The 26,033-nt window shown below is 44.6% G+C and overlaps 1 protein-coding gene across 2 annotated transcripts in view; it reads right to left on the reverse strand.

Annotated features, from left to right (window-relative positions):
- Positions 1–26,033, reverse strand: part of PROK1 (prokineticin 1) — an 88,225-nt gene that overhangs the window by 61,366 nt on the left and 826 nt on the right. The gene's annotated exons all lie outside the window — the stretch shown is intronic.

The raw sequence follows: 26,033 nt of genomic DNA on the forward strand, positions 1-26,033 counted from the left end.
AGGATACCGAGGGGGCTACGCTCCAATGTGAGCCCCCTCATGTTTCCAACAGATACCAAATTCTGCCACACTTGGATGCTTATATGGAATAAAGCGTAGTTTGACTCCATGACTCTGACCATTGATAGAATTATGGAAGAAGTACCCAAACTTGAAGGCCAAATTAGTGATCTTAAGCAGAAACTGTGTGATAACATGCCAACAGATGAGTATGCGAGATATGTAGTTGAATTGTCTACTATCATTAAAGAACATAAGATCAATTTACAGGCCATCAAACTGGAGACATATCAAAGAGACGCATCCGATTATACTACTGGTTATATTTACGCCTGGCAGAAACCTAATAATAAAAGGAGACGTCCAATACGTCCAAAACCACAAGACAATCGCCATCCAGAACCACAGGGAGGCTCTTCAGATTTTTTGGCGATGAGATCTCAGGCATCCTCAGATCACCCTTCCAGCGTAGAAGAACTCCAAGGGGGGGCAAGCGGTGGAAATTTTTAAAGATTGCCTACGACAGCGACCCCGTCAACCCAGGAAGATGAACCCCAGATCCAACGAGTAAAATCTCTAGTGGAAACATATCCTCTGTGGCCCTGACCCCTGCACAGCAGGCCCTGCTGGAGAAAGGCCTCTCATTTGCACCCACTAACTGGCCACATCAAGTGGACATGGATATTGAGCTTCAACGATTTTTTAGATCAATTCATTTAAAATATTTTTTTGGTAGACCTCGAGGGGACTTTTTTATGCCTAGGAAATCGTCGGATACAGACATGTTGACTTTGAAGGATACTCCCTTGCGTAACAAAAGTAACTTTAATCCATCTTCATGTCAAGTTATTGATAAATGTGTTACCAAAGTGACACATGAGGTTGATTCCCTTTTGAGAGAAGGTAGAAGTTTGGATAATCTTCGTATATCTCATAACCTTAGTCTGGAAGAAAGAGCTGCAATAGGGGAACTTAGTAACAACAAATTAATCACAATTAAACAAGCGGACAAGGGAGGAGCAGTGGTCGTGATGGACACAGCATTCTATAAATGTGAAATCTATCATTTATTATCAGACACTACGACATATGCCCCATTGGAACAAGATCCCACCAGGGAATTTGAATCTAAGATAAAAGTGTTACTTACAAGAGCAAGGGAGATGGATATCATTGATGAGAAACTGTTTGATTATTTAAAACATAAAAATCCGATAGTGCCTGTGTTTTACATTTGCCCCAAGATTCATAAGGATAGACAAAGGCCACCGGGGCGCCCCATAGTGGCTGGCATAGATTCTATTTTTTCACCAATAGCAAAATATTTGGACATCATCTTAAGACCATAAGTAATCGCTGGCAAATCCTATTTGAGAGACACTTCGATGTTCCTAGACGAGATTAGAAAGCTACCTATGATTCCAGAAGGGGCTATTTTGGTTACACTAGATGTGGAAAGCCTCTACACCTCCATCCCACATGATGGAGGTGTAGAGGCGGTAGAACATATATTACGATGTGCTTCTGATTTTGACCTGGCGCAGATTGAGTTCCTATGTGGTCTATTGAAGTTGTTGTTATCTTGTAATTATTTTTTAGTTGAAGACTGGTACTATTTACAGTTGAGGGGTACAGCGATGGGCTCGAATGTGGCCCTGTCGTACGCAAATATATTCATGAATGCGTATGAGGAGGCATTCGTATATACTAATCAAATATTTACCTCTCATGCCATTTGTTGGTTCTGCTACATAGATGATGTATTTTGCGTGTGGGCGGGGCCGCATTCGAGTCTGGTCCAGTTTGTGGAAGAATTACATGCTAGCTGTAGAGATATATGACTCACGTTGCATACTGACAGCCGGGAGGTTAGCTATCTGGACGCAATGGTGCGAGTGTCTGAGGGTAGGTTGAGCACAGACTTATATATTAAACCTACGGACACCAATTCCACGTTGCGTTTTGATAGCTTCCACCCGCCTGCCACAAAGTTGTCTATACCTATTAGTCAATTTCAGCGAATACAGAGAATAGTAGAAGATAGTACTATGAGAGAGGCTAGACTTGATGAGTGTAACGATCGGTGTCAGCACACAGAGAGAATCTGATTATTGGCGATCTGCAGTATCGCCAAGTATACAGATATATAACCGATTATTGGCGATCTGCAGAATCACCAATATTTAATACGGATATATCGCTAACCTCTGGACACCCAGCAAAGGGAACACAATAAATACAGTAATATTACAAAAGTGTGGAAATATCCACCTCATGGCAATTCCTCAGAGGTGTGGTTACCTCTGAATGGGAACCCCGTGAGTGAGATCCTCTAACCAGGCAGAGTGAGGAATCTCGACCCCTAGCAGTAATCGTCTGCTTGGGGCAGGCGTCTCGGAGAGGCAAGCCTCAAAGATAACCCTCCAGTGGGAGACGTTCCACTGAAGGGAGGAAGGTCAGACAGGCAAGGGTTCGGCAACAGAGATGACGGCAGCAGTACAGGAACGGAAGGCAGAAGAGTAATCGGTAATCAGGCAGAGGTCGGCAACAAGAATCAGATAGGCAGAGGCACAATAGCGTAGAGAGAGAGAGTAGTCAAGGATAGCCGGAGTCAAAACACAGATACAATATCAAATACAATCCTAATTAAGGTGTGAAATCCTTAGTATCAACACCAGGGCACTGAGCTAAGGTCTGAGCGCTAACACGAGTGTATTCACGACAGCAGACAACTTGCTACTGACAGGCAAGTTGTATTTGTAGCTAGAGAGCTACTCAGCGCCGCCCCAGAGCCCAACCAATCAGGGACTCTCCTGATGTCAGCTGACAGGAGAATCAGCTGACCCTCCTACGTAGGAGGTAAGAGTCCTGTCTCCTTGCGCGTGCGCGTGTGACCCTCTGCCTCAGAACTAGGCGGCGGCGCCCGCCCAGCTCTGTGCCGGCGGTTCCGTGAGCTGAACGGTTCCGGCTGGGATGCGGAGGCCGCCGCCACGCTGCCCTGCGCGGTGGCGGCTCCGCTATTGTTTACAATGAGTTAGAAAATAAGTTTATCCAGAGGGGATATCCCCGGCAGGTCCTGGGCAGGGCAAGGTGCCAATTACAGAGAGACAGGTCAGATAGGACTAACCGCAGGAGGGGACACAACAAGCGCATACCTTTTGTTAGCCAATACAATGTTTATAGCGAGAGTATAGCGAATATTATACGTAGTAACTGGTCTATGCTTAGAGACAGTTTTGTAGACATTGAGGAGTTTCAGAGTTACCCATTGATGTCATATAAACGAGCTCCATCATTAAAGGATAGATTTGTACATGCAGATCTTGGCACTAATATAGGAAAGAAAATAGTTTCTAGGAGATCTAATGGCACATATCCGTGCCTTAATTGTGTACATTGTAGCAGTGTTATTAAGGGGTCTGATATTTGCCATCCACATAAAGGTACCAAATTTAGGATCAAAGGACAATTTGATTGTAACTCAAAATATGTAATATATGCATTAAAGTGCCCTTGTGACCTCCTATACATAGGACAGACCACCCAGCCTATGAAGGTTAGATTGTCTGCTCATAAGAGCACCATCAGAAATCATGTCAAGGGACTTGCAGTTCCCTGTCATTTCATGCAGGCACGTCACTCTGTGAGCCAACTGCGATTCCAGATCGTGGAACAAATACCCCCCCTTAGACGGGGAGGGGATAGAGTTAAGAGAATACTTTATAAAGAAGCGATCTGGATTCGCAAATTGGGCACCTTAGAGCCACGTGGCATGAATAGGGACTATGATATGTTGCCTTTTATATAATATAATTTTGTTTGAATTTGAGTCCTTGATGTTGATCTGGTGTTGCTCTTGTGATACGGACACTTGTTTTAGGTGGCTACATGTACTTCCTGTTTAATCAGCAGGCCCGGATTTCTGCAAAGGCCACAGAGGCATCGGCCTAGGGCGATAAGATCAGAAGGGCGGCATGACTTGGAGAGAGAAGAGGTCATATGTCAAAGTAAATCATCTCCTCTGTTCCCGCAGCGCAGCCAGCCAGCGCCCTGCTCTGCACTAATAGAGGAATTCCAGAGTTCCCCAATCCCTGCACCTCTTACTTCCTGATGTGTTATAACAATCAGGATCAATCATAACTGTCACCTGATGATCCAATTATTTATATGGATCGACATACAGTACAAGTGGATGTGAGAAATACCAGGGATTTACATTACAAAGAAGATAAAACTAAGTTCCGCTGAGTTCTAATGCAGGCATTCACAAACATTTCTGCTAGTTTCTTCGCCTTCTCTTTTAGAGCTGTGACACTGTCTGACCCCAGCAGTTGTAAATTACACTTTCTTATCTAGGCCTAATTTATTGCTTTCTTTTCTTCTTAGCCAGTGATCTGGTCTCTGCTTAAGTTAACTCTTTCCTGACTCATTTTCTGTCCTTCATCTCTGACCATCTATGAGAACTGCTGCAGCCTGGAATAAAAATGCTGTATGCTTCCCTTTCATTGCTAAACTGTCACTGTCACCTGAGCTGTTACTACCTCTATGCTAGTGTGTTTGGTTTGGCATCCTTCTGCTTTCCTGTAGCATTAGAGCATTGTACCATCTTAGCCATCAGCAAAAGCAGAGAGTTTTGAATCAGGATGATACCATTTATTGACTTAAAAGAAAAAGAGTAATCTTTCTGCTAATAAGCCTTCTTCAGACTTTGTTCCTGTATACTGTCTATATGTTAAAGCACACCGCCATATGTACATTCAGCATTCAAAAGAGATACGTAGATTTTTCGGCAAATATAAATAAATGTCATTCAGATGCTTTAAAGTGGAGCTGAACTCTTGCACAGGACAGAAGGAAACCATACAGAGACATGCACCATGTGTGTATTTAGAGAGCCTTTCGAATTCTTCCACATCTGTGTCTAATCACAAATTTGATATCTTCCCTGTGTCACCTGGCTGCCACAGCATATAAGCTTATTTTAAAGCACAAGATGTTAATATATTTGCTTCCATGAAAGTAGGAATTAGACACACTGTCTATTTATTGCAGGATTTGTATCAGCTGTAACAAAGAAATGTTTTTTCTTTAAAGGTTATGTTGTTGAGTATCTTTTAGAGCAGAGAGGAAGTTCTGAGTTCAGGTCCACACTAATTACAACCAAACATCCAAAGTGGGTCTTGACAGGATGTTTGCTACTTACCTGTTCTCTGTTTTGTTTGGGCTTTTCTCCATTGCACTGCCCTGCCACCTGTTTGTGGCTCCAACTGCAGTCAGCCGCACAGAGGACAAAGAAGCAGTGCATGCTCTGGCCACTTGCTCTCCCTGTAATTTCCTGCTCCTGCCCAGATGTGCACAGCAACCAAGGCCGGTACAGTGTTATGCATTCTTGACGAGTACCGATCATACATCAGCGTAATTTCTCAAGTATGCATTCCCAGAACACTATCGGCTGCTGTGCACATTCGAGCAGGAGTGCAAATTTCCATCGTGAGAGGACAGAGCATCCACTGATTCTTTGTTCAATGAGGGGCACAGCAGCACAACTGAAATGAGCCCATTCAAACCAGTGATCACTAGTCAGATAGTTGGACAGAATGTTTTTTGGTGGTGGTGGTGGCGGGGGGGGGGGGGGGGGGGGTGTTGGGGGGCGCTTGGTGACAGCAGGCCTAGGGCACTGGTAAGTACAAATCCGGCCCTGTTAATCAGAAGAAAATGTATGCGTGCTCAACATCAAGCTTAACCCTTTCAAGTCTGGCTGTGCAAATCTGGCTAAAATGGCTTACCATGAGACATGCTCACGCAGAAATGCATCTGCTTTCGCATGCCAAACTTTGCAGGGTCAAAAACCAATACCGCGAAGCGGTTGCCCTGCGGGAACTAGTTCATGCTTTATAGCACTATCAAGGAGCGCCACGGGGAGGCTTCCCAATGCCCCCATGTACTTGTTGTGTCCACTTCTGTTGTTCTGTGCATTTTTGGTATTGTGATATGTTTCTTTAATGTCCTTTATTGTATCTGCAGGGTCTATTCCTGGCGATGTGGGACACTGCGGCGGGCATGGGCGGCGCGCGGCACTACATCCAGACACATGGGCAGTTTGTTTACATTTCGCCGCACAGAGTCTGGTGAGAGGCGTCATATCAGGGCGTGGTCTCGCTCCGTTCTGGTGGTAGAGGTTTCCCATCAGGTCCGCTCCTAGTGGGGGCGTGAACCTGATGACGCTCTTCCATCTCCCTCCTTCCACTGGTCGGCGTCTTGCGGGGAGTGTCTGTGCGCCGCTGGTGTCATGTCGCGTTGCCCCACACGTGACCCGTGTATGGTAGGTTTTCATTGGCTGCCATAGTATGTGCATATTTAGTAGCAGTCCCCTATCAAGTCCGCTTTGCGGGACGGATGGGGATTGGTCGCCAAAATTGGCTGAAACACTATGATTGGTTCATTCCATATATAAATACGATGAGAAAAGCTGAATATATTTATTCAGACACGGACAGAGCTTGATAAAGGAGGGATTGTCCTCCGAAACGTCGCTGATATGCTGTAATGCATCTGTTCATCTGTCTACAATAAAGAGCTTAATACTCACCTGATGGTGCCGGTCCTCATTTCCTTTACATCCTGAATCTGAATGTATCTGGACCAGAATGATATTTACCACACAAGTTTCATATTCTTTCACGTCATACCTTGTGCTGTGAGGAGGAATCAGATAATACTATACAATTCTCCTATTTCCAGAGCAATCTGTTACTATATGTAAATAGTTCTGAAAGGCATGTCAGCAGGAACAACAACTCATGTTTACCCTACCCTTGGTACATTTTTTTTTATCAAGATAGAGTTGTGAATAGGTTTTGTAGATAATATTTCCGTCAGCAGGTAGATTAGCCCAATGGTATCATTTGTTTATGATTATCTAAACAAAGAAAAGTGTAATACTGTCTGGGAAAAGTATGGTTCAGAAAACACTGGCAGAAATGGTCTTACTAGCTCAATGTCTGACCATTAATCAAGATTCTGAAAGGGCCATTAAACTAACAATGTATAAGAGACTATGGGGATGATTCACAAAGGTCATTTATTTTTCACCTTAACTGTAAGGAGTGCTAATGCATGAGATATAAACAAATAAGGAGAGATAATTCATGAGATAAATGGGTAAGGAGAGCTAAACCATGATATATATCAAATAAGCAGAGCTAAACCATGAGTTATGTCAAATAAGGAGAGCTAATCCATGAGTTATGTCAAATAAGGAGAGCTAAACCATGAGTTATGTCAAATAAGGAGAGCTAAACCCTGAGTTATGTCAAATAAGGAGAGCTAAACCCTGAGTTATGTCAAATAAGGAGAGCTAAACCATGATTTAAGTGAGATAAGGAGAGCTAAACCATGAGTTAAGTTAGATAAGGAGGGTTAAATCATGAGTTAAGTCATTTAAGGAGAGATTATTATTATTATTATTATTTATTGTATTTATAAAGCGCCAACATCTTACGCAGCGCTGCACAATAGATAAATGGGTTAACATACAGGTAGAACATACGGAAACTCACAACAAAACAAGATCATGCAAATGATTTGATAACAATACAGTGTCATAGGTCAAAATAGAGACTGTTCAAGTCTACAAGAGGGGTGGTTGCGAGTAAGATTGCATAATCAAGCTGGATACGTTAGGGAGGAGGGCCCTGCCGGAGGCTTACAATCTAAAGGGTGGGGTGGAGACAATAGGTGCGTCTTTTGAGAGGGGGTCTAACAGAACATATTATGGTGCTGGTGTAGGGGGGTATGCGAGCGTGAAGAGGTGAGTCTTGAGAGCTTGTTTGAAGGAGATAAATTGTGAGTTAATAAATAAGGTGAGATAATTCGTGTACGTACAAAAAGGGCGCCCGGACAAAAAGGGGTGTAAACGCTAATTAATAATTAATCATTAATAGCGTTTATAAAAATAGGGTGCTATATTTTGTTTACAAATAATGTTTTACAAAATTATAAATCATTAAATAATGTTTATGAAATCGGCAATTGTGAAAACGTTAATCTTCCCTGTTTCAAAAGTGAAACTTATAATTACGTTTATTAAAAAAACGATAATATATGTTTAATTGTTATAATTATTTATTATTGTAAATAAACCTTCATTTATGGTTTGTTCTTATAATAAAATCTGAAAATATTCTTTATAACGATGATATAAATATAACTACGTTCGTAATTAGTGTTGTAAAACATTAGTAAGTATTACTAAAATTTTACTAAAACTATACCTAAGCCTACTCTCACACAGAACCCTCCCTGTATCCCTAACCCCTAGACCCCCCTGGTGGTGCCTAAACCTAAGACCCCCCTGGTGGTGCCTAAACCTAAGACCCCCCTGGTGGTGCCTAAACCTAAGAACCCCCTGGTGGTGCCTAACCCTAAGACCCCCCTGGTGGTGCCTAACCCTAAGACCCCCCTGGTGGTGCCTAAACCTAAGACCCCCCTGGTGGTGCCTAAACCTAAGACCCCCCCTGGTGGTGCCTAACCCTAAGACCCCCCTGGTGGTGCCTAAACCTAAGACCCCCCTGGTGGTGCCTAAACCTAAGACCCCCCTGGTGGTGCCTAACCCTAAGACCCCCCTGGTGGTGCCTAAACCTAAGACCCCCTTACTGATCGCTTTATTATGTGGATAATAATATTTTACTAATTGTGGCTGCAAAAAATATATTGCAATTTACGTTACGTACTGATCGCTTTATTTTGTGAATAATAATGTTTTACAAACAGTAAGGGATAAAACTTTAAATAATGTTTTAATTAGTTAAATAAGATAAATATGTTTAGTATTTTTATAAACGTTATTCGGCACGGGTGCATTTTATAAACGTAAATCACCACAAGCACAGTTATAAATCATTAAAAATCTCCGGGCGCCGTTTGTAAACGTTATTTATCTTCGGCGCCCTTTTTTCCTGCTCGGCGCCCATTAAATGTTATTTATTATGAGAATGAATGGCGGCGCCCTTTTTGTCCACTAGCTGCCTGCGCCCTTTTTTCCCGCTTCCGATAATTCAACAGAAAAGCTTTGTGAATCAGACCCTATCTTGTTTACAGTTAAATGGAGCCTGAAGGGAGTGGAATATGGAGGGTGCCATCTTCATTCCCTTGTAAACAATGAAGTCAGGCCAGAGTCAAAGCATTTGATCTGGTTGCTCATTCTGGGCCTGTAAATTATAGTATTAGAGGCAGAGCATCAACACAGGATTCAGGCAACTGGCATTGTTTATTGGAGAATAAAAATGGCAGCCTCCGTATTCTACTTCAGGTTCCCATTAATCAACATTTATAATGTAAATAACCAAAGCTTGGATAGAAAAGGAAATACGTACCTAAGGAGAGGGAAGTCTCTGCATTTTAATGTGGCTTCCCTCAGCATCCTCAGCTTCCAATCACTGAGCGCGGCCCCTCCAGGGATCACCGACAAGAGATTGGAGCCGCACTCCTCTTCAAGCATGCGCGTGGCAGTATTGTTTCTAGGGTCCCTGGAGATCAGTGGCACCTGTGGGCACCAGGAGGGGAGGTACATGCGGCGCGCGCCGCGGCAAAAAATGGGCGTGGCCATGCGGTGAGTGGGCGTGGCCATGGGTGGGGCCAAATGTACATGAACTTAGCAGCGGTGTAAGCTACGGATAACGGGCCTGCCCATCGAAATATTGGACGGAGCCCCCTGTCCTTTATTTCGATCATTTACAATCAGTATAGGCATAGATCAAAGATGTATACGCACATACAATTTTGATTGGTTAATCACTGACCCCCAATTTCCCACCCCCGTGCAGTAAGTGGGCCAACAGACAATGAATTTTATGAACAGAGCTAAAATTGGCTAATCAAAATTGTATGTGTGTACCAGGCTTTACAGCTAATACTGTACATACTGAAAGTAGCAGGGATCAGCATACAATACAGCTGGTTTACAATCAATAAAGGCACAGAGTAACACCTTACACTGTACACACTGGAGGTAAATCAGCACACAGTGCAAGCACTAGAGAACAGCGTATACTGTACATACTGTAGGCAGCAGAATTCAGCACACTGCAGCTAGCGTGCCAAAAATATGACGATCACGTTGTGTGGCGTGCTTATCGCGCCGCACCAAAAAATGGGTGGGCCATGGACCAGAATATAGGTGTGGTAACGGGTGGAGACAAATTTACATGAACCTAGCAATGGTGGGACATCAGATTAGGACAGTGGTGGCGAACCTTTTGGAGGCCGAGTGCCCAAACTGCAACCCAAAAGTCACTTACCGGTATCTATCGCAAAGTGGCAACAGCAATTTAAACTAAATACTGTACAAACGTTTTAACTCATACATGAACATTATGGAAAATCCAAGTTGAAAATAAACTGTGAAGATAAACAATTTCATCCATCCTACTCCTGAAAAATGTATTCAATTTTTTAGAACCTCCCAGTTTTATTTTCTGTTTTAAAACGCTAAAAAAAGTAGGTTTAATGCTATTGTCTCATATGATAAGGATTCAGCTTTTCCCATAGTCTCGCAGTTAGCAATCATGTGACCCCCAACAAGACATATTCAGCAATCATGAGGCCCCCAACAAATCAGGAGGCCCCCAACAAGACAAATTCAGCAATCATGAGGCCTCCAACAAATCATGAGGCCCCCAACAAGACAAATTCAGCAATCATGAGGCCCCCAACAAGACAAATTCAGCAATCATGAGGCCTCCAACAAATCATGAGGCCCCCAACAAGACAAATTCAGCAATCATGAGGCCCCCAACAAGACAAATTCAGCAATCATGAGGCCCCCAAAAAACCATGAGGCCCCCAACAAGACAAATTCAGCAATCATGAGGCCCCCAAAAAATCATAAGGCTCCCAACAAGACACATTCAGCAGTCATGAGGCACATAAATAGACAGCATTTCACATAAATAGGCAGAATGCCCCCTTAATATGGTAGCCCCCCAAGTTAGGTAGTGAGTGACAGGGACCCCCAGGTTAGCTAGTGAGTAACAGGCACCTCCAGTTAGGTAGTGAGTGACAGGGACCCCGATAGTGAGTGACAGGGAGCACCTTTAGGTAGTGAGTGAGTGCCAGGGAGCCCCTTTAGGCAGTGAGTGAGTGCCAGGAAGCCCCTTTAGGCAGTGAGTGAGTGCCAGGGAGCCCCTTTAGGCAGTGAGTGAGTGACAGGAAGCCCCTTTAGGCAGTGAGTGAGTGACAGGAAGCCCCTTTAGGCAGTGAGTGAGTGACAGGGAGCCCCTTTAGGGAGTGAGTGAGTGACAGGGAGCCCCTTTAGGGAGTGGGTGCGTGACAGGGAGCCCCTTTAGGGAGTGGGTGCGTGCCAGGGAGCCCCTTTAGGGAGTGGGTGCGTGCCAGGGAGCCCCTTTAGGGAGTGGGTGCATGCCAGGGAGCCCCTTTAGGGAGTGGGTGCGTGCCAGGGAGCCCCTTTAGGGAGTGGGTGCGTGCCAGGGAGCCCCTTTAGGGAGTGGCTGCGTGCCAGGGAGCCCCTTTAGGGAGTGGGTGCGTGCCAGGGAGCCCCTTTAGGGAGTGAGTGAGTGCCAGGGGAGCCCCTTTAGGGAGTGAGTGAGTGCCAGGGGAGCCCCTTTAGGGAGTGAGTGAGTGCCAGGGGAGCCCCTTTAGGGAGTGAGTGAGTGCCAGGGGAGCCCCTTTAGGGAGTGAGTGCCAGGGGAGCTCCTTTAGGGAGTGAGTGAGTGCCAGGGAGCCCCTTTAGGGAGTGAGTGAGTGACAGGGAGCCCCTTTAGGGAGTGAGTGAGTGACAGGGAGCCCCTTTAGGGAGTGAGTGCGTGCCAGGGAGCCCCTTTAGGGAGTGAGTGAGTGCCAGGGAGCCCCTTTAGGGAGTGAGTGCGTGCCAGGGAGCCCCTTTAGGGAGTGAGTGAGTGCCAGGGAGCCCCTTTAGGGAGTGAGTGAGTGCCAGGGGAGCCCCTTTAGGGAGTGAGTGAGTGACAGGGAGCCCCTTTAGGGAGTGAGTGAGTGACAGGTAGCCCCTTTAGGGAGTGAGTGAGTGACAGGGAGCCCCTTTAGGGAGTGAGTGAGTGACAGGTAGCCCCTTTAGGGAGTGAGTGAGTGACAGGGAGCCCCTTTAGGGAGTGAGTGAGTGACAGGTAGCCCCTTTAGGGAGTGAGTGCGTGCCAGGGAGCCCCTTTAGGGAGTGAGTGCGTGCCAGGGGAGCCCCTTTAGGGAGTGAGTGAGTGACAGGGTGCCCCTTTAGGGAGTGAGTGAGTGACAGGGAGCCCCTTTAGGGAGTGAGTGAGTGACAGGGAGCCCCTTTAGAGAGTGAGTGAGTGACAGGTAGCCCCTTTAGGGAGTGAGTGCGTGCCAGGGAGCCCCTTTAGGGAGTGAGTGAGTGACAGGGGAGCCCCTTTAGGGAGTGAGTGAGTGACAGGTAGCCCCTTTAGGGAGTGAGTGAGTGAGTGACAGGGAGCCCCTTTAGTTAGTGAGTGAGTGACAGGGAGGCCCCCTCTCTAGCCGCCGCCGCTCCCCCCCCTACCTCTCAGCAGACCTCAGGATCAGCGGCGACCCGACCAGATGTACGAGCGGGCACTGGACGCACCCGCTCGATATGCGGAAGTGATGTCACTTCCGCATATCAGTGCGGGCGCTGGGTCCTAGCGCCCGCACGATTGGTCGCCGGCTCGCCGCCTGATCCTGAGGTCTGAGACTGTCAGTGACGCGGCGGCTGGAGGGAGCCGCTGAGTCTGACAGAGGGGGCGGCCGGGCGGAGATCCGTGGCACCCCAGGAAAGATTGGGGGCACGTGCCCCCCTAAAACAGGGCTAGCGACGCCCCTGGTGCCAGTGCAAGTACGGCCTTGCCTGTGCGGTAAGCCGGAGCAGCCCCGTGTTAATGTGTAGGCATGGCCATGTGAGCTGCTATTTACAAAAGTGATCTTTAAAAAGGCTCCGAATTTGGGGCTATCTATAGCCACAGCGGCAAATGAGGGGCTTCCCCCAAAGGGTAGTGGAGTTAGAGATAGAGGCGGTTTTGTAAGATGTGGAACTTGTCTGAACTGCAGAAGGACTAGTAATCCAGGTAGGATAATGGAAATTGAGGCACTGGATATGGTGAAATATAAGATTAGAGATTTTATCACTTGCACTTCAGTGGGGGTGATTTATTGCATCCAGTGTCCCTGCCATAAGAGGTACATTGGGAGAACCAAGAGGTCCCTTCAAAGACGGGTGGGGGAACACTTTAATAATATTGAAAAGAAGGATGAAGGGCACCCACTCTCTAAACACTATAAGGAACAACATAATGGGAGTGTAAGGGGTACAATATTTTTTGGGGTAGAAATAGTGGAACCTGACCAGAGAGGGGGCAATTATATTCATAAGATGTCCAGAAGTGAATCGAAGTGGATTTTTTTACTAGACACCTTGATTCCAAAGGGATTAAATAGCGAAATGGAATTTTTTGCATTTTTTTAGAAATTAAGCTCCAATGAGTGAAGGGGAGGGCTGCACCATATAGAGAGTGGGGGAAGGTTGATTATTTAAACTGGAAAATATTGATATTTGATTTATGGGAGATGCTAAGGGATTATGAATACATTGGAATTATGTGAATGAATAAGTATGGTGTGCTTCTATTCACATTTTTATTTTTTTTATTTATTTATTATTTTTTATTTATATTTATTTATTTTTTGAAACAGGATGATAACAGGTTACTAACGGGTCACTACTAGAGTTTTTTATTGTAGTACGCTCTTTACATAAAAATACTAGGGGGACCTCTCATGTGTGTTTCTCGGTTTCAAACAAACGAAATTGATAAGGATGAACTTTGCCCCCAATGACATAGGGAGGGGCGGATCTCTGCAAGATATATATGAATGAAGATGGCGGATGGCTTCACAAGCTGGAAACCCTCCTGAGGAAGGCCACCGTTTTAGTGGCTGAAACGCGTAGAGGTGCAGAGTTATTGTTGCTGTCTGTGGGCAACACTTTATTGCTGGACTACTGTGGGCACAAGGTCTGAACTAGGTAGGCAGCTTGCGCGCAGCTGCCGCCTGAGTGCAAAAGTTCAGAGACCTTAAGGTGACGTCACCATCTGTAAGCTAAGCCCAGCGAAGCCGGACCTGGCGGAAGTACTGAGTAAGCGACCCGCTGTATCTATTGGCGGAAGTGACGCGCTCTGAACGAACCCGCCGATGAGAGGTTGATGTGTGGCAAGAAGCCGGAATTTGGAGCTACCGCCACCGCCATTGGACTGTGTAAGCAGAACGGAGGAACATCATCCGGACCTTAAGAGGTGTGAGGACACACATGGGGGAATACGTGAGTTTTGTACAATCTGCCCCAGCATTAGTATTTTGACACACGCAGCGCGTGTATTAACATTCCGACAAGGAACTGTATACTGGACTATATATTACCTGTGCGGAGTGTTGGATGGAAATCTATTTTTTATAAGGAAACTGACATTAGCGTCACTCAAATACAGCTGAAAGGATACATATGCTTCTATAAGGAGAGTAATAACTCATTATCTCCTGTATTGCCCGATATATTTTATATCTTTTATATATTTCTTATTTTTCTTTTTTACATTTTTTTTCTCTTTATTTTCTGTGTCATTTTTAGAAGGGCCCTTCTGAATGCGTGAGGAATGAGTGGCATATTGAATGTTTAGGCAGCAGACCTGCGTCTGAAGTGTGTATTTTAGATCATCACTAATAAATGTCTTTTGGTGACTCCCTAGCGCGTGTTATTTGTATTTAAAAATTGTGCTATTTGATTTGGAGGGGTTGAGGGAGCCCCTTTTATAACACGCAGCTGAGCAGTGGTTTACTACTGTGATTAGGTCCACCCTTGCGCTGGGCTTGTATACATATATTGATATATTCGCATTATCCCTCTAACCATGGCAGCAGGTGGAAACTTGTGGGACTACAGATCCCATCAGGGGAGTCGGATTAGGAACTTCTTTGGTGGAATGGATATAAAGGATGAGATTAGCAGTAGTGGTGTTATTGAGCAATTGAAGGAACTAGAAAAATTACTTGTAAAAGAAACAAAGAACGTTTGGGAGGTGGCATCTTTAGAGAAATATTTGGAGTGGGAAATAGCCCCGGTGGGCCTGGCAGTGACTAAAACTTTATCGGAAGATTTGGCAGATGAGGACACACTGGCTAAATGGGAGTACATGTTTCATGTATTTTCCATGGAAACAGTCCAATTTGTGATGGATGCGAGGAAAGCACAAACAAAAAATTTGGGAATAGAAATTAAAGACATACAGCAGGTGTTAACACCATTTAAATCTATGAAGGAATATCGAAATATGGAGGTGAGTATAAGGAGCAGACTGGAGACTTTAGAAAAAGAAATAGTAAATAAAAAAACGAGAAAATTTGCTAGAGACTCGATCCCCATAAATGAGCTAGAGGACCTCAGAATAATGGTGGAGGAAAGTGTAGAAGGAGAGAACCCTGGGGGGAATACGATGTGCGGGACGCTGGAGACCATTGATGAGACGGGGGAGGGGGAGGTGATAGTGGAAGGAGCGGGGGGGGGGGTGCTGGGTGTTCCACACTACAGGGACTGGAAATAGAGATTGGGGAAGACGTAGAGGATATTCTAAGTGGGGATGAAACAAGTGGAGATGAGATCCAGGTAAGTATCCCTAAACCCCATCGCATACCCCGGAATCAGGAGAAACCCCAAAATATTAGTAATATCAGTGGTAGGGCCCTTAATGGAGTCAGGAACCCAGAGGCTGGTTTAGGACTCATGAGTCCTGTAAGATATAATATCCCTGTGTCAAACAGATACTCAACCCTCACTCGGAGCCCAGAGGGGGATAATACAGAGAGAAGAAGGAATAGAACGGAAAGAGGATACACGGAGGAAAGAAGGAATAGAACTCCAAGTGGTCCCCCATTAAGGGGACATGGTCCCTATCAAAGAAATAGAAAAAGCTCTAGCACCAGACAGACCCCGATTAGAACACCTCATCAAACCCCAAGAAACCATAGTATTAAGAGAATAAGGAGTAGAAATAATATAATAGTGGAGGAACCACGCAACTCAATTAGCCAGTATTTTTTAAGAATGCCCCGGGGAAAAAACGGGAAAGGGGATGCAGGGGAGGTAGGAAGAGGGGTAAAAAAGAGACTATAGAGGTTCCTGGTTCGGGGGAGGTTGGTGGAGTATTCAATTTAAGTAAACGGGAACTGGGGAAGGAGGAATCTAACCTCCTATCTAAAGGATTAAAATTTGCACCGAATAACAGAGCTAATAAGTTTGAAACCTATGTCAATGTAAAGAAATTTATGAGGAGACTCTGTCTAAAAAAATATTTCTTAAAAAACCCCGCCGAGAGGGAACTGGAGCAATCCAGATTTGTACATACCTCTTTAAAAAACCCCTCTACCTTCTTCCCGCAATCAGAATATAGTGATGCCATGAAGGCATTCGAAAATCTGGTAGAGAAAGACATTAGACGTATGAAAATTAATAAATTCGGGAATGACAATTTAACACGCGGTGAGAGGAAGGCTATAAGGGAGTTGCGGGAAGATTCTAAAATAACAATCCGCCCTGCTGATAAAGGAGGGGGTATAGTGATACAGGATACAGATGTATATCAAGCGGAGGCACTGAGACTGTTGAGTGACCCAGAGACATATCGCGTCTTGGGTCAGGACCCTACAGTCAAATTTGCAAGAGAAATGGAGAAATTACTGGACGAAGGACTACAAGGGGAAATTCTAAATCAGAAGGAATATGACTTCTTAAATATTACATTTCCCAGGAAGCCGCTGTTTTATCATCTGCCAAAGGTGCATAAGGACCTGGGAAACCCCCCGGGCCGACCAATTGTGTCGGGTGTAAATTCCCTGACAGCAAACCTTTCAAGATATGTAGATACCTTTTTACAAAAATCAGTCAGAAAGACAAAGGCATACATTGAAGACACAAAACATATTTTGAACGCCTTGGAAGGTTTGCAGTGGGGAGGGGGCTGGATACTATGCACTATGGATGTAGCATCCCTATATACTATTATACATCATGACAGGGGATTGGAGGCGGTTGACTACTATCTGAGTAAGGATGAGGAGATATGCATATCACAAAAGAATTTTATCCTGAAAGCAATAAGATTCATATTGGAACATAACTACTTCCAATACGAAGAAAAATGGTATCTACAGGTCGGTGGGACGGCGATGGGGACCAGGTTCGCACCGGCCTATGCTAATTTATTTATGTCCTATTGGGAGGAACTCTATGTTTTTGGGGTGCGGGGCCCTGGTGCGGACCTGGTCCTGTGGCGTCGTTTCATCGACGATGTGTTGATGGTGTGGAAAGGAGACGCTCAGTCATTGGAGAAATATGTGAATGACATTAATACGAATGACTGGAACATCAGGTTCACTGTGGATATCAGTAAACATAGAGTGAATTTTTTGGACTTGGAAGTGTTCGTGGCAAATGACTCTCTAAACACTAAAACCTTTCAAAAAAACGTTGATGTCAATAGTTATATTTTATACACTAGCTGCCATTTGCCACGTTGGTTAAACAATATCCCCAAGGGGCAGTTCACGAGACTCAGACGTAATTGTACGAACATAGACGACTATGATAAAGAATCTGAAAAGCTCGTGGATTGCTTCCTTGATAAGGGATATCCTAACGAAAAGGTATATCGATCACAAGAAGAAATAAGACAAAAAGAACGCAACCAGTTGCTGGGTTCTAGAAATGTGCGGGACTGGAATAGTGTGGAGGGTAATGAATTTAATGTGGTGCTACAATATACGGCCCAATCAAAAAAGGTTGTGAATATATTCCAGAAACATTGGGATGTCCTTAAAGAAGATAAGATACTGGGTGAGAGACTGCCAGACAGACCCAAAGTGATCTTTAAAAAGGCTCCGAATTTGGGGCTATCTATAGCCACAGCGGCAAATGAGGGGCTTCCCCCAAAGGGTAGTGGAGTTAGAGATAGAGGCGGTTTTGTAAGATGTGGAACTTGTCTGAACTGCAGAAGGACTAGTAATCCAGGTAGGATAATGGAAATTGAGGCACTGGATATGGTGAAATATAAGATTAGAGATTTTATCACTTGCACTTCAGTGGGGGTGATTTATTGCATCCAGTGTCCCTGCCATAAGAGGTACATTGGGAGAACCAAGAGGTCCCTTCAAAGACGGGTGGGGGAACACTTTAATAATATTGAAAAGAAGGATGAAGGGCACCCACTCTCTAAACACTATAAGGAACAACATAATGGGAGTGTAAGGGGTACAATATTTTTTGGGGTAGAAATAGTGGAACCTGACCAGAGAGGGGGCAATTATATTCATAAGATGTCCAGAAGTGAATCGAAGTGGATTTTTTTACTAGACACCTTGATTCCAAAGGGATTAAATAGCGAAATGGAATTTTTTGCATTTTTTTAGAAATTAAGCTCCAATGAGTGAAGGGGAGGGCTGCACCATATAGAGAGTGGGGGAAGGTTGATTATTTAAACTGGAAAATATTGATATTTGATTTATGGGAGATGCTAAGGGATTATGAATACATTGGAATTATGTGAATGAATAAGTATGGTGTGCTTCTATTCACATTTTTATTTTTTTTATTTATTTATTATTTTTTATTTATATTTATTTATTTTTTGAAACAGGATGATAACAGGTTACTAACGGGTCACTACTAGAGTTTTTTATTGTAGTACGCTCTTTACATAAAAATACTAGGGGGACCTCTCATGTGTGTTTCTCGGTTTCAAACAAACGAAATTGATAAGGATGAACTTTGCCCCCAATGACATAGGGAGGGGCGGATCTCTGCAAGATATATATGAATGAAGATGGCGGATGGCTTCACAAGCTGGAAACCCTCCTGAGGAAGGCCACCGTTTTAGTGGCTGAAACGCGTAGAGGTGCAGAGTTATTGTTGCTGTCTGTGGGCAACACTTTATTGCTGGACTACTGTGGGCACAAGGTCTGAACTAGGTAGGCAGCTTGCGCGCAGCTGCCGCTTAAGTGCAAAAGTTCAGAGACCTTAAGGTGACGTCACCATCTGTAAGCTAAGCCCAGCGAAGCCGGACCTGGCGGAAGTACTGAGTAAGCGACCCGCTGTATCTATTGGCGGAAGTGACGCGCTCTGAACGAACCCGCCGATGAGAGGTTGATGTGTGGCAAGAAGCCGGAATTTGGAGCTACCGCCACCGCCATTGGACTGTGTAAGCAGAACGGAGGAACATCATCCGGACCTTAAGAGGTGTGAGGACACACATGGGGGAATACGTGAGTTTTGTACAATCTGCCCCAGCATTAGTATTTTGACACACGCAGCGCGTGTATTAACATTCCGACAAGGAACTGTATACTGGACTATATATTACCTGTGCGGAGTGTTGGATGGAAATCTATTTTTTATAAGGAAACTGACATTAGCGTCACTCAAATACAGCTGAAAGGATACATATGCTTCTATAAGGAGAGTAATAACTCATTATCTCCTGTATTGCCCGATATATTTTATATCTTTTATATATTTCTTATTTTTCTTTTTTACATTTTTTTTCTCTTTATTTTCTGTGTCATTTTTAGAAGGGCCCTTCTGAATGCGTGAGGAATGAGTGGCATATTGAATGTTTAGGCAGCAGACCTGCGTCTGAAGTGTGTATTTTAGATCATCACTAATAAATGTCTTTTGGTGACTCCCTAGCGCGTGTTATTTGTATTTAAAAATTGTGCTATTTGATTTGGAGGGGTTGAGGGAGCCCCTTTTATAACACGCAGCTGAGCAGTGGTTTACTACTGTGATTAGGTCCACCCTTGCGCTGGGCTTGTATACATATATTACAATTAATTGGCCTGGAGAACTGGCATGCCACTAATTACATTGGAAGTTAAAATGTTAATTAACCAGTAAGTAAGACATTTTTACAGCATGGTTTTACCCTGTTACTCTCACATTTTTCAAACTGTATCAGTATCTTTTGATGTTCATATGCGTAAAACTTAAAGAGAACCTGAACTGAAAATAAAATTCAAATGGCCATTACCCCATAACAGGTTCCTGGTCAACGCCATAGGAAAACATGGACATTACCTTGCACATTCAGTTGTAACTGTCAGCAGATGATATATAACTGACAGCAACTGGTATATTTCATTTCTGACAAAATATTGTCAGAACTGGAGAGGATCACTGTAAGAAGAAAATGTTGAGCTTCTGAGAGGAACTGACAGCGTGGTAAGTATGTGATATTCATTTGCAGCTACGTCATGTGTTTATTTTAAATAATTTTACTCACTTCAGGTTCCCTTTAAAGAGAACCTGTACTGAGTAAAAATATTTAAAATAAACACATGAGGTAACTTCAAATGAACATTAAATAGCTACCTTGCCATCAATTCCTCTCAGAAGCTCACCATTTTCTTCTGACAATGATCCCTTCCAGTTCTGACAACATTTTGTCAGATCTGAAATATATCAGTTGCTGTCAATAAAATATCAGTTGCTGTCAGTTATAGCTGAGAGGAAAATTGATGTACCAGGTAATGTCCATGTTTCCCTATGGCTCAAGTGGGCGATGTTACAGTTTAACAGTGTGCTGACCAGAAAGCTGTTATGGGTAGTGTGCATTTTCAAAATGGAGGACGGAAAATTCCCTTGATCACAGTGAACAAACAGGACGCGAGACAGGAGAAAGACACTGAGGAGTAGACTACATGGAAGGTTAGTATGAATTGCGTATGCTTATTTTGACTTTTAATTTTCAGTTCAGGTTTTCTTTAAGTCCCTAAAAGAGGAAAAGTCCCTACTGTACTTTGTACTGTACTGAAAATATGAATGAATAAATTGTAGTGAGACAATTCATGTGCACTACAGAACAACTAAGCATGATATTCTATTCTACACTTTACTCACATTTTTATATGAATCTACAGTATGCTATAGCTGTGTGCTTTCTTGTTATTTCTAGAGGGCGTTACATTCTGGGTCCAATGCATTCAGTTGCTTTTGAGGAAGTGAATCATATTTCAAGAAATGCAGCGAACTAAAGACTGCACTAGAATCGATTGCAATCAGCATTGCAGAGTACAATGTCTATGTATAACATTATATTTTGTCAAGATTCTCTGTCATTGCTCTGATTGGCCATTTACTGGCTTGAACCATGAGCAATTAGCAAACTCGTTATTGTAATGTCCTAAAAGATGGACTGATGCCCCAGCGGACTATATCTATTTAGTTAAACATGCTATCATTATCATATAGGAATTCCTCCAATTAGCAAACTCGATGCTTATGATATTATTATAAAAGAAGGAGGTTCTCTTTAAATAGCAGATGTCTTGGTCCACTTTTCATGTATTGTTTTGTACTGTTCATTGCTTTTGTGTGAATAAAAGTTGTCAATGTATCAATTTTTAGCTTTTATCATAGATGCTGCTGTTGTTATCCCCACTAAAGTCCTCTCATAGAGGTCTCCTTTGTTTAACATTCTGATCCACCAATAGGATGTTGGTGATATAATGATCATATTGTTAGACGTCTTAGCAGAAATACATTCTACTGTCCTACCTACTGCCTGAACATGACAAGATGCATTTGGGTCGCTGTGTACTCTGCCAATTTTGCTTAGTTCAATATTTAGTACTAGACAGTTTGGTGGTACTCTGTGAGAGGCAGTAGTACCCACTGAACTCTCCCTTTAACTGTATGTGTGACATCGTCCTATGCTAATAGCCTCATAACAGAAACACTAAAAATTATCCAGACTATTTCGTTAGCCTGGTGCTTTTTATCACACTTATTACAAACTAAGAGGTGAAGGAGTCCTTTGGATAGACAAATTAAAAGATAGAGGGGAAGAATCCAGAAGCAGATCAATATATATACCTACCAAACCTCTGTTTTCTTTCAGACGGGCCCCTTCACTGAGGGATAGGGTGGTTAGCAGCCACTTTTCGGATCCATCTATTGGATCCAAACATTGTAAAGTGACAGGCACTTACACCTGCGGTGGCTGCACGATGTGCAGGTACATACAGGTGGGAAAAAGTGTCAGGCTGCCGGATGGTAGAGACTGGAAATTGGCACATTATGTTAATTGCAACACCACTTTGGTAGTATATCTCTTGCAGTGCCCCTGTGGGGCATTTTACATAGGTAAAACCAAACGTGAATTATGCTCACGTATGTCTGAACATGTTACGAATATTAAAAGCAAAAGCCTTTCCAGTCTCACTCCCGTAGCCAGACATTTTAAAACCATGCATGCGGGTAGTCCTACCGCAATGCGATTTGTAGGCCTTGATCGGATCCATGCCTCCATCAGAGGTGGGGACATGGATCACCTATTATTACAAAAGGAATCACGATGGATTTTTGAACTGGAGGCCACTAGGCCCCCCGGTCTGAACGAGCATACTAGTTATGCTTCGTTCTTGCCACTCTGATGGGTCTGTGGGAGCTTTGGCTGATCTGGTTTCTGTGACATGTTCTGTTGATCTCGTGGGGGGGTGGGGGTTTTTTTTTACCGCACATCGCCAGACATGGAGTTGTAAGATCATTGTATAGATATTTGCCATATTATGGGCTGATGTTTGCCTAGATACCAGGAATATTTAGATACGCGGCTTATGTTGATATGAGCCGCGATTTATGTTAAGTTCCTGGGCATTTGCATGATTATCGATAGGATGCTCTTTACTGTCACTATATATCGAGATTAGTTTCTATGGTGTTTGTAATTTAAAAGGTAATGTTCTATATACTGCATTTGGGGAGGATACGGGGTTTGTTTACCTGGTGCTGCCTCTAAGTGGTTTCCCTTCTTGGTCTGACGTGGGCTGGCGTGTGTTCGTCCTCGCCCGCCCCCTCCGGCGGCGTGTCTGGGTGTGGGGGCGGGGCCTGGTGGACGCGCCGTGTGGGTTGCTTAGCGGCCTTCGCGTGGTGTCTGCCTGCCCCGCCCCGTCGCACGGCGGTTGTTCGGGCGGGTGGGCGGTGCTGTGCTGACGCTGCGGGTGGATGATTTGCGTCTGCCCGCGGCGTCGGCCGGCTCCGCCCTCCTGCCCAGCATTGGCCGCTGGTGGGGGCGGGCGTGGCATGGCCTCTCTGTCCATTCCGGACCTTGGGGGGAATAAATAGGAGCCGACACAGGAAGTGTCATACCTCCAGAGGAAGCGGAAGTCCGGCGAAACCGGTCGAGGACGCATGTGCTGCGTCCCGGCCTCCCCGCACCACACACCTTGGACCTGCTTGGCCACTACCCTTGCTCCTGGACATCCAGCTCACCCGGCAGCCTCACCCAGCATCCAGCATCTGTCAGCCTCAGCCAGAGACCAACCTACAATGACTGATCAGTCACAGAACATCCAAGCTGCCTAGAGAGTTACTCCTGGTTGACTCCAGTGGAGAACTACAGCACATGTAAGAACGTGTCATGTTGCTTAAAATCTTGTTTGTTTCCTCATGCTGCCATTAACTGGCTGAACTGTGCTGGGGGATTGCTTGCTGTTTTGCTTCTGCACAGGGCCGGCCCGCTCATGAGGCGGGGTGAAACATTTGCCTCAGGCGGCAGATCTGGGGGGGCGGCACCCGCCCGTCCATGGACGCTGGGGCCGCCCGCCGAGCTGGAGGGGTAGCAGGCAGAAAGGGGGTATTGGGCCTAGCGGCGGGGAAGGGGGTCGAACCCCCCCCTCCCTCGCCTGGGTCCCCCGATCTGCGCTCCTTCTCCAGCGTAAAGTACCAGCCAGCCTGCATATGAGAAGAGGCAACGGGCGGGGGAATCACTCACCTTCCGCGTTCCATCGCGTGCTCCACTGACGTCACTTCCGGCAACGCCGCCCACTGTATTGTAAGTGGACGGCCTTGCAGGAAGTGACGTCGGTGGAGCGCACGATGGAACGCGGAAGGTGAGTGATTCCCCCGCCCGTTGCCTCTTCTCATATGCAGGCTGGCTGGTACTTTACGCTGGAGAAGGAGCGCAGATCGGGGGACCCAGGCGAGGGAGGGGGGGGGTCCGACCCCCCTCCCCGCCGCTAGGCCCAATACCCCCTTTCTGCTAGCTACCCCTCCAGCTCGGCGGCAGTGATTTTTCCATGGTTCTGCAATACACTTCACAATCTAAGGTGATATCTGGAATTATCCGGAAACACTGGAGTATATTGAGGGAGGACAAAATTCTGGGGGAGTTACTGTCAGAAGATCCAAAATTAATTTTTAGGAGAGCCCCCAATGTGGGCCTCTCTATAGCTACAGCTGCCAACCAAATCATTAAAGAAAATACGTTGATGTTACCAAAAGGGAAACAGGGATTCACAAGATGTGGATTCTGTAAAAACTGCAGATTGACAAGTAACCATGGGAAGGTCACTGAAGTTATCACGCCAGCGGGGGTGTCCTTTAAAATCAAAGATTCTATGACATGTAACACAAAGGGGCTCATTTACTGCATCCAATGTCCCTGCCACAAAAGATATGTGGGCAGGACGAAGCGATCATTACATGAACGCATAAATGAACGTTTTAAAAATATCCTTAAGAAAAATGATAAGCATCCACTCTCTAACCACTATAAAGAGAAACATGGTGGGAAACTAAGAGGCACTACTTTCTTTGGTTTAGAGGTGATAAAGAGGAGTCCCAGGGGGGGAGATTTTATCAAGAAGATGTCTAAAAATGAATCTAGATGGATTTTTTCAGCTGGACACACTGATGCCAAAGGGCCTTAATAGCGAGATGGAAACATTCGCATTTTTTGATTAAATATGAGATCTGTTTAATTTGATAAATTCGAACTATTCAGATTGGCAAATAGGCAGAGCAGAATAAAGCATGTGACATCGCAACAGCACGGAAGGATTTGCATACATCCACATCAGTGTGATTATCAGATGGGTGGAGTGACATTTGCATATGGGCAGAGACTTGTATAAATGGATGAGCCACACTCAGCAGAATTATTCCTCCTGATGAAGGCTAACGATTTTTAGCTGAAACGCGTAGAGGTTCTCCTGAAACTAAATAAGCTGTCTTTGAAGTATAGGAGCCAGGTTGGCCGCAATAGCGCTAAAGCGACCATTTCCGTATTAAAGGTCCTACTTCTTTAAGGTGACGTCACCCAAAGAGACCGCTCTGGGCTTGCCGGGATAGAGAGCGAGCGTCACACTGGACTTGCCAGCAGGAAGTGACGTAGGCCGCCGAGCAACGCCGTGAGCTGACTGGAGAGAGAAGCCCTGAAGTGCATGGCTGAGCGTATAGCTCGAATATCCGTAAGAAGAGTTTCCATGGTTCAGAGGTACCATAGTAAATGTAGTTTGCCCTGAAACTAAGTCAGAAGAAGGTGCACCTAAAACGTGACTGTTAGTATATGCCGCACAGGATAAATCCATTGAGAACGGACCCATCCACTAACCGGAAATACCAGTATCTTTGAATCATAAGGTCGATCGGCATTTTTTTCTTAAAGTAGGATCCTACACTACGATCTATTTTTTTAAATAGCTGTTGAAATCGACATTAGCAAACCATGTTTTGTTTATCACGGGAAGTGAGAATTGCCAATCAGTAGTGTCCAGCCTCTATATCCGTATATTAGTGTGTGCTATCATTGACGAGTGCATGATGGTTTGGGGGTTGATTGAGGAGTATTAATGTTTGTTTTAACATAGTAACTACTTTTAGTGTGAGATTTTATGAAGTTTTATATGTATATCTGGAGAGAATCATAGATTAAACTAACTTTTTTGGAAATAGCGCATGTTCTCTGTTTATAATTGTATTTCTAACTTTTCGAGGGTTCTGGGATTACCCCTTTTTGAACGTGCAGCTCAATAGGTATAACTTCTCCCAGCGCCTACTCCCATTGACATTGGTAATTAATATTATTTGCATTTAGCAGAACTTATTATAGCGCAGAGAGGTGGCAATGGCTATTATTAATGCATAATGCACAGAGAATTATTTAAAGATAGCATAGTTTAGACCAGCAACACTCATTTTGTAAAAACAGCTC

The sequence above is a fragment of the Hyperolius riggenbachi genome, chromosome 2 (assembly GCF_040937935.1).
Source record: "Hyperolius riggenbachi isolate aHypRig1 chromosome 2, aHypRig1.pri, whole genome shotgun sequence".
NCBI classification, from domain to species: domain Eukaryota; kingdom Metazoa; phylum Chordata; class Amphibia; order Anura; family Hyperoliidae; genus Hyperolius; species Hyperolius riggenbachi.